General features: G+C 44.6%; 1 pseudogene; it reads right to left on the bottom strand.

Moving 5' to 3' along the window:
* The window catches only part of LOC123120665 (serine carboxypeptidase-like 7), a 46267-nt pseudogene extending 32769 nt beyond the window's left edge, over positions 1-13498 (bottom strand).
* Positions 13499-14434: the final 936 nt, after the last annotated feature.

The following is a 14434-nucleotide window of genomic DNA, read 5'->3' as shown; positions in this document are numbered from 1 at the left end:
TAAGATATTTAATAGTAGCATGATCAGTGTGAATAGTTACTTTAGAATCAACAATATAAGGTCTGAACTTACTGCTAAGAATTCTTTTTCAGTAGTAGCATAATTTCTCTGGGCATTGTCTAGAGTTTTACTAGCATATTGAATAACATTTAATTTCTTATCAACTCTTTGCCCTAGAACAGCACCTACAGCGTAATCACTAGCATCACACATAATTTCAAAGGGTAAATTCCAATCAGGTGGCTGAACAATAGGTGCAGAAATTAATGCTTTCTTAAGTATTTCAAATGCTTCTACAAATCATCATCAAAGACAAATGGTATATCTTTTTGTAGTAGATTAGTCAGAGGCCGAGAAATTTTTGAGAAGTCTTTAATGAACCTCCTATAAAAACCGGCATGACCAAGGAAACTTCTTATACCTTTGATGTCCTTGGGACATGGCATCTTTTCAATAGCATCAACCTTGGCTTTATAAACTTCAATACCTCTTTCAGAAATTTTATGCCCCAAGACAATACCTTCATTAACCATAAAGTGGTACTTCTCCCAATTCAAGACAAGATTAGTTTCTTCACATCTCTGCAAAACTCGATCAAGGTTGCTTAAGCAATCATCAAAAGAGGATCTATAAATGGAGAAATTGTCCATGAAAACCTCACAAATCTTTTCACAAAAGTCAGAGAATATAGCCATCATGCATCTTTGAAAGGTAGCAGGTGCATTACATAAACCAAAAGGCATACGTCTATAAGCAAAAGTACCAAAAGGGCAAGTAAATGTGGTCTTAGCTTGATCATCAGCTGACACAGGTATTTGAGAGAAACCAGAATAACCATCTAGAAAGTAAAAATGTGTATGTTTGGATAATCTTTCTAGCATTTGATCAATAAAAGGTAAGGGGTAATGATCTTTTTTGGTAGCTTTATTTAATTTGCGGAAATCAATTACCATCCTATAACCTGTAGTAATTCTTTGAGGAATCAATTCATCTTTATCATTAGGAACGACAGTAATACCTCCCTTCTTAGGGACACAATGGACAGGACTTACCCACTGACTATCAGCAACGGGATAAATAATACCTGCCTCAAGAAGCTTTAGTATTTCCTTCTTACCACTTCTTTCATCTTAGGATTCAGCCGTCGTTGGTGATCACGAACTGGTTTGGCATCTTTCTCCAAATTTATTTTGTGTTGGCATAGAGTGGGGCTAATGCCCTTAAGATCATCAAGAGTATGTCCAATAGCAGCGCGGTGCTTCTTCAGAGTTGTCAATAATCTCTCTTCTTCATGCTCTGAAAGGTTAGCACTAATAATAACAGGATATATCTTTTTCTCATCAAGATAAGCATATTTAAGAGTATCATGTAACAGTTTAAGCTCAAACACGGGATCCCCCTTGGGTGGAGAAGGATCCCCTAGGATTTCAACATGCAAATTGTGTTTCAGGATGGGTTCCTGTTTAAAGAATACTTCATCTATTTCCCTTCTTTCATTCATCAACATATTATTTTCATGGTCTAGCAAATATTGTTCTAAAGGATCACTAGGAGGTACGGCAATAGAAGCAAGACCAATAATTTCATCTTTACTAGGCAATTCCTCTTCACGGTGTTGTCTATGAAATTTAGAGAAATTAAACTCATGAGACATACCACCTAGACCAATAGTAACAACATCCTTTTCGCAGTCTATCCTAGCATTAACAGTGTTCAAGAAGGGTCTACCAAATATAATGGGACAAAAGCTATCTTGTGGGGAACCAAGAACAAGAAAATCAGCAGGATATTTAGTTTCCCACACAAGACTTCAACATCTCTAACAATTCCCATTGGTGAAATAGTATCTCTATTGGCAAGTTTAATTGTGACATCAATATCTTCTAACTCAGTAGGTGCAATATCATGCATAATTTCTTTGTATAAGTCAATAGGTATTGCACTAGCACTAGCACCCATATCACATAAGACATGATAACAATGATCTCCTATTTTAACAGAAATAACAGGCATGCCTACCACAGGTCTATGTTTATCTTTAGCACAAGGTTTGGCAATTCTAGCAGTTTTATTACAGAAATGAATAACATGCCCATCAATATTATCAGACAAGAGATCTTTAACAATGGCAATATTAGGTTCAACTTTAACTTGCTCAGGAGGTATATAAGTTCTAACATTGCTTTTACGAACCACAGTTGAAGCTTTAGCATGATCCTTTATTCTAACAGGGAAAGGTGGTTTCTCAACATAAGCAGTAGGAACAATAGGATCATTATAAGTGATAGTCTTTTCTTCAACTTTAATAGGTGCAGCTACTTTTACTTCTATGGGAGAACGATATTTAAACCACTTCTCCTTAGGGAGATCAACATGAGCAGCAAAAGATTCACAAAAAGAAGCTACTATCTTAGAGTCAAGTCCATATTTAGTGCTAAATTTACAGAAAACATCGGTATCCATAAAAGATTTAACACAATCAAACTTAGGTGTCATACCTGACTCCTTACCTTCGTCGAGATCCCAATCTTCAGAGTTGTGTTTAATTCTTTCCAATAAATCCCATTTGAATTCAATAGTCTTCATCATAAAAGAGCCAGCACAAGAAGTATCGAGCATGGTGTGATTGTTATCAGAAAGCCGAGCATAAATTTTTTGAATAATTATCTCTCTTGGGAGCTCATGATTGGGGCATGAATATAACATTGATTTAAGCCTCCCCCAATCTTGAGTGATGCTTTCTCCTTCGCGAGGCCAGAAATTATATATATAATTGCGATCACGATGAACAAGATGCATAGGATAAAACTTCTGATGAAATTCCAATTTCAATCGTTTGTAGTTCCATGATCCCATATCATCACATAACCTATACCATGTCAATGCATCTCCCTTCAAAGATAAAGGGAAGACCTTCTTCTTAATAACATCATCGGGCATACCTGCAAGCTTAAATAATCCACAAACTTCATCCACATATATTAGGTGCTCATCAGGATGTAATGTTCCATCTCCTGCAAAAGGATTAGCTAGCAGTTTTTCTAACATACCCGAAGGAATTTCAAAGTAGACATTTTCATTTTGAGTAGGTTCAGTAGGTTGAGGAACAACTGTTTGATCTACTGGTCAGGGTGAACATACCCCGAACAAGCCCCTTAGAGGATTACTTTCCATAGTGACAAGTGACAGTAAATTTCAGCACACTATATAAATTTTTCCTTACCAAATTCCACCTACCAAAGGCGCTTCACTCCCCGGCAACGACGCCAGAAAAGAGTCTTGATGACACACAAGTATAGGGCATCTATCATAGTCCTTTTGATAAGTAAGAGTGTCAAACCCAACGAGGAGCAGAAGGAAATGATAAGCGGTTTTCAGCAAGGTATTCTCTGCAAGCACTGGAATAATAGGTAACAGATAGTTTTGTGATAAGATAATTTGTAACAAGCAACAAGTAACAAAAGTAAATGAAGTGCAGCAAGGCAGCCCAATCCTTTTTGTAGCAAAGGAAAGGCCTGGACAAACTCTTATATAGAGAAAAGCACTCCCGAGGACACATGGGAATTATCGTCAAGCTAGTTTTCGTCACGTTCATATGATTTGCGTTCGGTACTTTGATAATTTGATATGTGGGTGAACCGGTGCTTGGGTGCTGTCCTTACTTGGACAAGAATCCCACTTATGATTAACCCCTATTGCAAGCATCCGCAACTACAAAAGAAGTATTAAGGTAAACCTAACCATAGCATGAAACATATGGATCCAAATCAGCCCCTTACGAAGCGACGCATAAACTAGGGTTTAAGCTTCTGTCACTCTAGCAACCCATCATCTACTTATTACTTCCCAATGCCTTCCTCTAGGCCCAAATAATGGTGAAGTGTCATGTAGTCGACGTTCACATAACACCACTAGAGGAGAGACAACATACATCTCATCAAAATATCGAACGAATACCAAATTCACATGACTACTAATAGCAAGACTTCTCCCATGTCCTCAGGAACAAACGTAACTACTCACAAAGCATATTCATGTTCATAATCAGAGGAGTATTAATATGCATAAAGGATCTGAACATATGATCTTCCACCAAATAAAGCAACTAGCATCAACTACAAGGAGTAATGAACACTACTAGCAACCTACAGGTACCAATCCCAGACTTGGAGACAAGAATTGGATACAAGAGATGAACTAGGGTTTGAGAGGAGATGGTGCTGGTGAAGATGTTGATGGAGATTGGCCCCCTCCTGATGAGAGGAGCGTTGGTGATGACGATGGCGATGATTTCCCCCTCCCGGAGGGAAGTGTCCCCGGCAGAACAGCTCCGCCGGAGCCCTAGATTGGTTCCGCCAAGGTTCCGCCTCGTGGCGGCGGAGTCTCGTCCCGAAAGCTTGCTTATGATTTTTCTTCGGATGAAAGACTTCATATAGCAGAAGATGGGCACCGGAGGGCCAACAGGGGGCCCACGAGGCAGGGGGTGCGCCCAGGGGGGTAGGGCGCGCCCCCCACCCTCGTGGCCAGGGTGTGGGCCCCTTCTGGTATTTCTTCCGCTCAGTATTTTTTATTATTTCCAAAACTAACTTTCGTGGAGTTTGAGGACTTTTGGAGTTGTGCAGAATAGGTCTCTAATATTTGCCCCTTTTCCAGCCCAGAATTCCAGCTGCCGGCATTCTCCCTCCTTATGTAAACCTTCTAAAAAGAGAATAGGCATAAGTATTGTGACATAATGTGTAATAACAACCCATAATGCAATAAATATCGATATAAAAGCATGATGCAAAATGGACGTATCACAATCCCAAGTATGTGAAAGGGAAGTGACCTCTAGAGCATTGCAATGTATTTGTGAAGATATCCACTCTGTCCTCTGCAATGTTGATGGGCACCATGACTGACTTACCATAATTTACCTTTAAACCAGTGGCAGCAGCAAAAGTATTGAGAAGGGACTTAAGACAAATGAGCTCTGTGGCTTTAGCTTTCATAAGGACCAGGGTGTCATCAGCATATTGCACAATTGGAAAATTAGGGCAAGAGTTGACTTGAAGAGGAGGAGTTATAATCTCCAATCTCATAGCCTTATTAAGGATGGACTGAAGGAGGTCAGCATCCAGAACAAAAATCAAAGGTGAGTAAGGATCACCTTGTCTGACCCCTCTTTTGCAGTAAAATTTCTTCCCAGGAACTCCATTGAGCATAACAGTAGAAGATGCAGATGTGAATATAAGATTCATCCATGAGATCCATTTCTCCCCAAAACCTTTTGCTCTGAATATATCAATGATAGCCTGATGCTCAATAGTGTCAAAAGCTTTTTCAAAGTCTAGCTTGATCACCAACATCTTCTCTCTTGATTTGTGGCACTGGTGGATATATTCATAAGCCCAACCTAAACAGTCTTGAATCATCCTGTTCTTTAGAAAACCATAATGATTGATATGTACCATCTGTAAAATCACTCCCTGAAGTCTGTTGGCTAACAGTTTAGTAATGATTTTCATAACTCCATTCAGCAAAGAAATAGGTCTGAAATCATTTGGTGTGAGAGGTACTTCCTTTTTGGAATTAAGGTAATGAATGAAGTATTAATGCTCTCAAGATTCACAGTGCCAGCATGAAAAGCCATGATGAGTGCAGTAGTATCCTCCTTGATAATGTACCATCAAGCTTTAATAAATTCATTGTTGAAGCCATCTGGACCTGGAGATTTATCAATTGGTAGGTTTTTCACTACATCATCAATTTCCTCATGTGTGAAATGCCTTTCAAGGTCTTGAAATATTTGAGGATCAACTCTGTTCTCATATAAGTCATGCAAATCGAAATGCATATTGTGCCCACTTGACTGTCCAAGTCTTTTTTTAAAAGCCTCCCAGAGTATAGCAGCCTTGCCTTCATGGTCAGTGATTTCCACTTGATCATCATTTAGCAGCATTGCAATCTTGTTATGTCTATGATTTATTGATGCCTTAGTGTGGAAGAATTTAGTGTTCTCATCTCCAAACTTAACCCCTTTAATTTTCCCCCTTTGTTTCCTGTAGATCTTCTGATTATCAAGCACCACAAGCAGATACTCTTTTAACAAAATCCTGCAATTTGCCTCAAACAGGGTTAGATCTCTGTATTCCTCAATCATGTCCCAAAGAAAAATACAAGCATTTAGCTCATCAATCTTCTTTTTCATACAAGAGAGGCTCTTGGCCCATAGTTTCAGTGCTCTCCTCAAATTTTTAAATTTGGCATTAATTTTCTTAGCAGGATCAGAGAAACCCACTGGAATATTCCAAGCAGCCTGAACATTTTCCCTGAAAGAGCTGTGTTTCAGCCAGTAATTTTTGAAGCTGAATACCTTAGACTTGGGAATACTTGTTCCAATTTTGATCATACATGGAATGTGATCAGAAATTGGTTTGGCCAGAGGAAGTGCAGTAGAATCAGGGAATGAAGTCATCCAAGCTGCAGATGTAAATATCCAGTCCAACTTTTCCAGAAGTGGACTATCCTGCATGTTACTCCAACTATATTGCCTACCTTTTAAGGGCAGATCCACCAACCCTAGATTACTAATAGCCTCATTGAACAAAAGCATTTGATTGACATCCCCTCCTGGTTTATTCCTGTCATCTGGAGATCTAATAAAATTGAAATCTCCCATGATAATCCATTCAGCCTCATTATCCATTTGTATAGAGTTTAAGCAATCAATGAATTCTAGCTTATCTTCATGGTTGCAAGGACCATAAATATTAGTTAGTATCCAGGAGTGATGAGAGGTATTGCAAGTAAAATGCAGTGTGAGAGAGAACTTGTTTTGAAATATCATTTCACCAATGAAAAGGGAGCCATTCCATGCTGTCAAAATACCACCAGAGGCCCCAACTGAGGGAAGGAATTCAAACTTGTTAAATCTTTGGGGGCAGAAATTGTGTAAGTAGGCAAGATCAAAGAATTCTCTTTTAGTTTCCTGAATGCAAACAATACAGGCTACACTCTCCTCAATTTTTTGTCTGATAGCCAACCATTTATCTGAGGAATTAATACCCCTGACATTCGAGTTCAGTATATTCCATGATCTGTTGTTATTCATTAACACAAATAATCAGGTTATAGTTAAGCACCAAGTACCATCCCCTGGTGTTCATCCCTGTATTAGTCAACTGAACAGACCCAGTAGAAACTTCCTTTCTCAACACATCAAGAGCAAAACAATCATAAGCATGGACATAAGCACTTTCCAAGATTATCAAAATACATTTGTCCCACTGAACCCACATCTCACAGTAATGGGTACACACATAAAGTAGACAAGATCTCCAACTACTAACCAAAAGGAGGCATAGAGTACCAAATCCATTTATATTACATATAGTATCAGAATTAGCCACTGCCACTCTACAATACTGTTGCAGGAAATTGTGAGGGTAAAGAAGCTGTCTTGTGGGCTTGGAGTTGTGTTGTGCAATCATGGTTACACAGCATGAGGGTGATCAGCATCTCCAGTGGCCTTGGGAACCTTGGCCATCTCCTCCTATTCCTTTTTTTGAGTTTCTTGGACAGCTTCTCATGTGCTTCCTCCTCAGAGACCTTGCAGAAACTCTTTGTCAGATTTTTGACAACTTTATTATGAATTGTTGGAGGTATAGCATTACAAGGTAGACAAGTTTGAACAACACAAGATTTCCTCCTATAACCATTGTTATCTTTTCTAATCCTGTCACTTCTTCTTACCTCAGTTTCCACAAGAGGTTCTTTCTCCCTTCTCTTCCTTGACACTGCTTCTCCAAGTGGCAGAGTGATTACTTTATTTGGGGACACCTGTTGGAGTGGGCTCCCTATGCCACTAGAAGAATGAGCAGCTGAGCTAATTCCCTCATTCTCCTTGCCAATTCCCTGCAGAATGTCCTTACAACTTGGAGCCTGAGAAGTGGAGCAGTTATGAGGTATGTGAAATGTAATAGTCTCTTCAGAAGAGCAGTTGGCAGTCAACAAAGTCCATAATTCAGATTTGAGCAATTGCATAATCCAGCCAAATTTGCCAGGAGTTAAAAGAAGATGGATTATGAAGTTGAATCAACTTGCTGGAATATCAATCTTAAAAGTGTTGACTGCCCCCTGAGTGGCTGGAGCAAAATGCTGAATCCACAGGTCCAAACCTTCTTCAGAGATCAAATGAGAGCCATCAATAATATCCATAGCATGTGATTCAGCAATTTTTTGTACATCAAAAGAATTGGGAGAACAAGGTGCAGAATGAGGGCCAAAAATACCTTTCTTATTACCATCTGAAGGATCAATGGGGACATTCTCCTTTCCTTTAAGAGCTGACTTGTCCACCTCCTTCCTAGAAACAGCAGTCTCAGTGTTTGTTACTGCAATATTATCTTTCTCACTATCAGCAGCTCCTTCCAAAGCAAATTCTTGTGCTGCAGAACTTCCAGCATCTAGAGTGATATTATCAGTGATGTTCTGACTGGGATTCTCCTCAGAAGCAGGCATGTGGTTACTTTGGTGCTCAACCACCTGGGGTTGAACCACAGGTACAGCTTGTTCGGGCAACACAGGTGGAGGAGCTTGAATCTCCAGGGGCTGAAGGTCTGGTACCTGCATGTTTAAATTCTCCTCCTCAATGGCAGCAAGGCCTCGATCCGCTTCCTCTGCGTCTGCCTGTTAAGCTAAAGCAATGTTGTGCAGCCCCATGCCCAAAAGAGGTGCCTAAGCATCCTGATTCACCTCCTCACCAGCAGAGTGTGTGAGAGACAGAAGTCCATCAGACAAAGAGACAGTAGTTGTGATGCTACTATTAGGAGCACCATCTTCAGGTAACACAGGTATATCCAAGTGTTGTTGCACAGGAGCAGGAGGATTTGGTTGTGGAAAAGCCCAGTGATCATTTTCCTCCTACTCATCCCACTCATCCCATTTAGCACTGTTAACTTGATCATTGTTTAATGGCAAAGGTTGGAACCCAGGGAAATCATTAGCATGTTGTGGAACTGGATGTGGGTCCACCCCTGGAGGAGGAATTGGATCCTCATCAGCAGGGCCACCTCCAAGCATTTCTTCCCACAACACTTCCACAGAGCAGATCCAAGATTCTTCTTCAAAACTTTCTCCCTCAAACCATCTAATACTTTTGGGCACATCAATGAGCTCAGTGACTCTGGCCTTGACCAAAATTTTCCCTCTAAGAGCATCCTCTTTTCCCAGCTAATGATTCTACCCCATTTCGAAATAGCAGCAGCAACATCCTCTATATTGCAGTAGTCAAAAGGCACACCAACAAAAAGCAGCCAGCAGGTTCTGTTAAAGTGAATTCTGCGCCAGTTTCTACCTTGATTATGCGGAGTGAAAGAGATAAATACATCACCAAACGGGTGTGGGCTTTGCCTGACCAATCTGTCCCTATCCCGCACATGCCTGAACTGAATATACGCCTCCCCAAATGGACAAGGCTGAATCTCACTAAACTGTACCTCTTCCACCCCTTGCAGAAACTCTTCTAGAACATCGCGAACATTGGGGAAGAATACCTCATTTGGGTGCGGATGAATAGTCACAATCGCCCAGTCCTCATGACGATGCGGGCGGCGCGGCAAAATGACCCTGGAAACCCCATTTCGCCCCTCCACTGCCTGTATCTGAAAACCATGATGGGCGAAAGGAGCTGGATCAATAGGAATGTTGGCCATTGCTAGCGCTTCTGACGAGCAGAGCACCACTGCCCTCCCCGGAGATGAAGAATAAGTTGGCGAGCTTGACAAGGTTGAAGCAAAGTTGGTAGGCGAGGAGGAATGCGAGGAGGCGAGCAGGGGTCTCGGCTGAAAATTTGGGAAAAGATCCTTGACCGGCTCCTTAAATGTCGAGACTTGCCTAAACGGTAATGCTGGCCCAGCGCAGCGAAACCACATCTCCACCTCGCCCTCGGCCCAAGCCTACTCCAGTGGGCTCTAGAAGGAATCAAAGTGGATGAAAGACCAAAGCCCAGGAAGATTTGGCCTTGAACAATTGCGCGCGTAATGGCCCTGCTCCCCGCATGAATAAGATGTCACATACCTGTTGGTACGTTGGTGTTGTGTAATAACTTGGAGCTCATTCCACTGCCCATCATCAAGACGTGCATTGGTAGCAATCAAGGCACCCCTCTGATCACTCCTATCTTGAATGTGGCCCGATAAACGTTCAAAAACTGATCTGGTATTCCGGCAAGCCAGAGCACCAGTCTGGCGATCGCTGGAGTCAAGATTCATTGCTTTTCCATGCCTACCCACTAACGTCCATTCTTTATCTTGCTCAACATAGTAAGCTCTCTCTTCTCTAAGCCAATTTGGACCACCAAAATTCCAGGGGTTAAACACCATCTCAAACTCTTGATCAACTACTCTACCCGCATTATAGATCTCAAAACCCACAGAGTTGGACGCAACCGAAAACTTGAAGGATCTATCTTTGAGATGACGAACTCTAAAACCTTGGGCATAACCACCAAACATAGCATGAAGGGAGACACTAACCATGTGTGGATCAAGTTTGAATGATGCTCTACAAAAGGATACCACCATTGTGAACTCTCGTTGACGAAACCCCGGCGAGAAAACCACCGGGTGCCCAAACTTCAGCCTCATGTTTGCTTGGAACTTCTTACCATGATCAAAGTTGAGGGCAAATGGTGCCATTGTGTGGCTGTTGGGGCTGGAGTGGCACACAACAGGCAAGGTGGCTGCCAGGGCCGAAGTGGCCACCGACAGGAGGGGAAGGGGTGGCCGCTGGGGCCGGAGTGGCCACCGACGTAGGTCGGCTAGGAGTCGCCTAGGGAGGAGGAGTCGCTATCCATCCCTCTTGATGTATGTTTTGTGTCCCAACTCAATGCTTGGTTCCTTTGAGAGGAGTGGTTTGCAGATACACACGGTCTTGGATAAGGAAGTTCACTTCTTGACGATCCTCAATGCTAATTCTCCAACCTTTATTAGTCTGACATGTGCTACTTTCAGCCGTGGAGCATAATTGCGGAGATATCCTTTTCAATTTATCTGCACGGGTTGGTTGGGGGTTGGAGCAGATCTAGTTCGGTGGGCAAGGGGAAGCCAACTAGTGCTTTGCTATCCTCTTGCCTAAGATTGACCTCTGAATCGTAAAGAGTCTGATCAGGTTAGCATATTTAAGACTACTCATAATGGGAGTAATGTAGGTGATAACATCACACATATTTAAACAAAATAGATAATGTGGCAAGTTATTAATAAAGAAAGAGAGTGATGTGGTCAACCGCTAAATTGGTTGCGTGAGAGTGATTATTTTGCACATCCAGGTTGTGAAGAGATTGATCAGGTCAACTGCTAAATTGATCCTGCATGCACGTAAGTAAAGAAATATGCCTTTGTACCCTGTATCTTGTAAATTGCACACCGGTCAACACAACCTGATAAACATTTCCAAGCTGAGAGGAAGTGAACTTCACTCTTTATCTCAATCGAATTTAGTAATTGACAGCAACGGCAGTATGCTTGTAGCAAAGCTATACTAGCTAGTAAGCCCATAGAGACAAGGCAGTCAAACGGAGGACGAGGGCCTCACCAACTTCGTAGAAAATCAAGCTAGAGCAGTGGGGTCCACCCGTCAGCCACAGGAGCACGGGGTCTGTCGGGGCTCCTCTCTGACTCCACGAAGTAGTAGAAGAGCTCCGTTCCCATCTCCTCGTCCACATTGATGTACCTGCAGAAGCACAAGAGCCCTTAGAGAAAGAAAGAAGAAGCATGGAAGCTTACAGTAAGAGGCAGAAGCTTTGCTTACCCGGTCGCCATTTGAAACGGAAGGCGGCCATGGAAGCTGGGAGATGGGTCACCACTGTTGAGTACATTGATTATTAGGAAAGACGGGATAGACTAGGATTTGTTCCGGCTTGTCTTATACTCCAAGTATATCATTGTACTTCTACATATATGCCCACGAGGCTCAAGCAATACAACAACTATTCCACCAAATCTCTCTTTCTCCCTTCTAACATGGTATCAGTTTCCGGATTCTAAACCCTAGCCGCCACCGCTTCCGCACCCGCGCGCCGCCCCCGGGGTGGTTGGCCTCCATGACCGCCGCCGGGGGCCGCGCCGCCCGTACCTAGGTTTGTCCGTCGGTCCTGTTGACCTGCTGGCCTAGAGAGTCTTTTCCCCGAGCCCTTGCGGGTTTTTTCGCTCCCTCGCCGGTCGTTTTGATCCGCGCATCTGCCCACTCGTCGCCCCGACCGGCAGCCTCGCGCGATAGGCGGCCCCTCACGTCCGCTGTCCACGCGTCGGCCCGCTCGTCGATCTACGCCGGCCATCACCGCCCTGTCCCCGAGTTCAGCGCGCCCCTCCGCTGATCGAGCAACAGGCGACCGCTGCGTCGCCCCGTCGGGCCGCAGCGCCGCCGCCCCGTGGTTCTCCCCGTGGCTGCACCGATCTGCTCCGCCACTGTGTTGCCCCTTCGGGCCGTAGTGTTGCGACACGTGATCCCCGCAGCAGCCCTGAGGCCGTTCCCGTGGTTGCATCACCTCACGCAATGCCGCTATGTCGCCCCTTCGAGCCATAGTGCCGCGGCCCGCAATTAACCGCCGCACCAAGGCCATCCGCTCCAGGCCGTCCCCGAGGCCGCACCGACCCTCGCGCTGCCGCTGCGTCATCCCGTCGGGCCGTAGCGAGCGTGGCACGCGATCCCTGCAACCGCCCTAAGGTCTTCCCGCCGTTGCCCCGACCTGCCCGCCGTCGTTGCGTCGCCCCTTCGGGTCGTAACGCTGCGGCCCGCGGTACACTGCCGTCCACGCGCGTTGACTTCCACGTGATATGTGCCGCGCTGCCTCCCTTCGTGCGGGAACGTCACCGTGCGCGCCGGTCTTCGTCACGCTGTTGGGTTCATTATCGCCTACTCCGAGCACCACCGCCGCGCTCCTTCTCTAGCCGCCGCCTCCTTAGGCTGCAGCTGCCGCAACTCTTCTTCCGCGGCTCCACGGCAACTACCTCGACACTGGCGACCCCCGACTCGACACCGACCACGGCGTTCTTCGCACGGCTACCTCGACTACGGCTACACCACTTAGCTCTCGGCTACCTCGACAAACGGCACAAAGGGCTACCTCCTTGCTTGAGCAACCCCATCGGGTTTCACTCCAGCCACGACTTCCGCGATGCATCGACCGTTATGACTGTGGGGGATGTCCGTCGGCTTGCCTTCGGATTCTTCTCGAGTATCACCATCCGCGTCGCTACCGTTGTGACTGCGGGGGGATGTTGAGTATATTGATTATTAGGAAAGACAAGATAGACTAGGATTTGTTTTGGCTTGTCATGTACTCCAAGTAGATCATTGTACTCCTATATATATGCCCACGAGGCTCAAGCAATACAACAACTATAACACCAAATCTCTCTTTCTCCCTTCTAACAACCACTGTCTCTGAGCGTGAGAGCGGCAGAAGAAGCACAACGAGGGGAACGATGAGACTCAGGAACAACAAGAAAGCCATGACCTCAACTTCTCACGAGATGGTGTCCAACGGGCATCTCTTTTCCTTGCCTGTTGTCGACCTTATACAACTCATGTTTGAACGCGGGGTCCTTCTAGTTCTAGATCTGCTACCTGCCATTAATTCAATCCACGTGCTTGGTCTGCCTGCCAATTCATTACCAATGCAACCCTCTTCTATATCTGTTGCATGCAAGAGCTGTGCCCATGCTGGGCTGGATAGATAGCAGTAGTTTTGTTCGTCCTCCTTAGAGCATCTCCAACAGATGATGAAAAGTTTGATGTTTAAAAATGGTTTTAGCGTACGAGAGAGAAGACTCTTGGGCACCAGATTTTTTTTCCTGCCGTAATAGATGATGTAAAAGTCGTGCTCAAAAATTGAAAACCACATGAAACATGACAATCCGATGGTGGGGAGGACGGGAGGCGGGGATGGTGATGGTGACGACGACGTCGTGGAAGGCCGGTGATATCAATGAGGAGCTCTGGACGATGGTGGGAGCTCGGGGATGACGACAAAGCGGGGCAGCCATGGCAGACGGCACTGAGCGGCAGGGTGGGGCGGCCGCGTTACGAGCTCGGTCGGGTCGGGCGCCGCGAAGGAGGTCGCCGAGGGGTGGGGTGGGGCAGTAGGTTTCACGGTGGCTGGCGAAGTGGTGGCGGCGGCAGCCGGTGGCTGGCATCGGCCAGCACGGAGCCGGGATGGAGTGGCACGGCGGTGAAAGTTCACACTGGCGGTTGGGTTAATGTCACAGACGTTTTTGTTTTCCTCCAGCCGCTAGTGGTGCTGCAAATATACATCACTTAGAGCTAAAATTTTGAGGTAGCTCGAATTTTGTTCATCAACAAGTAGAAATACATCATCTGTTGGAGGTGGTTTTCTGACCCGAAATGCGCCAAACGGCTGTTTTTTGGCATCGCCGCTGTTTTTTTATCA

The sequence above is a fragment of the Triticum aestivum genome, chromosome 5D (assembly GCF_018294505.1).
Source record: "Triticum aestivum cultivar Chinese Spring chromosome 5D, IWGSC CS RefSeq v2.1, whole genome shotgun sequence".
NCBI lineage: Eukaryota > Viridiplantae > Streptophyta > Magnoliopsida > Poales > Poaceae > Triticum > Triticum aestivum.
Note: the sequence above shows the minus strand (reverse complement) of the source record. Positions and strands in the feature narration are given on the sequence as shown.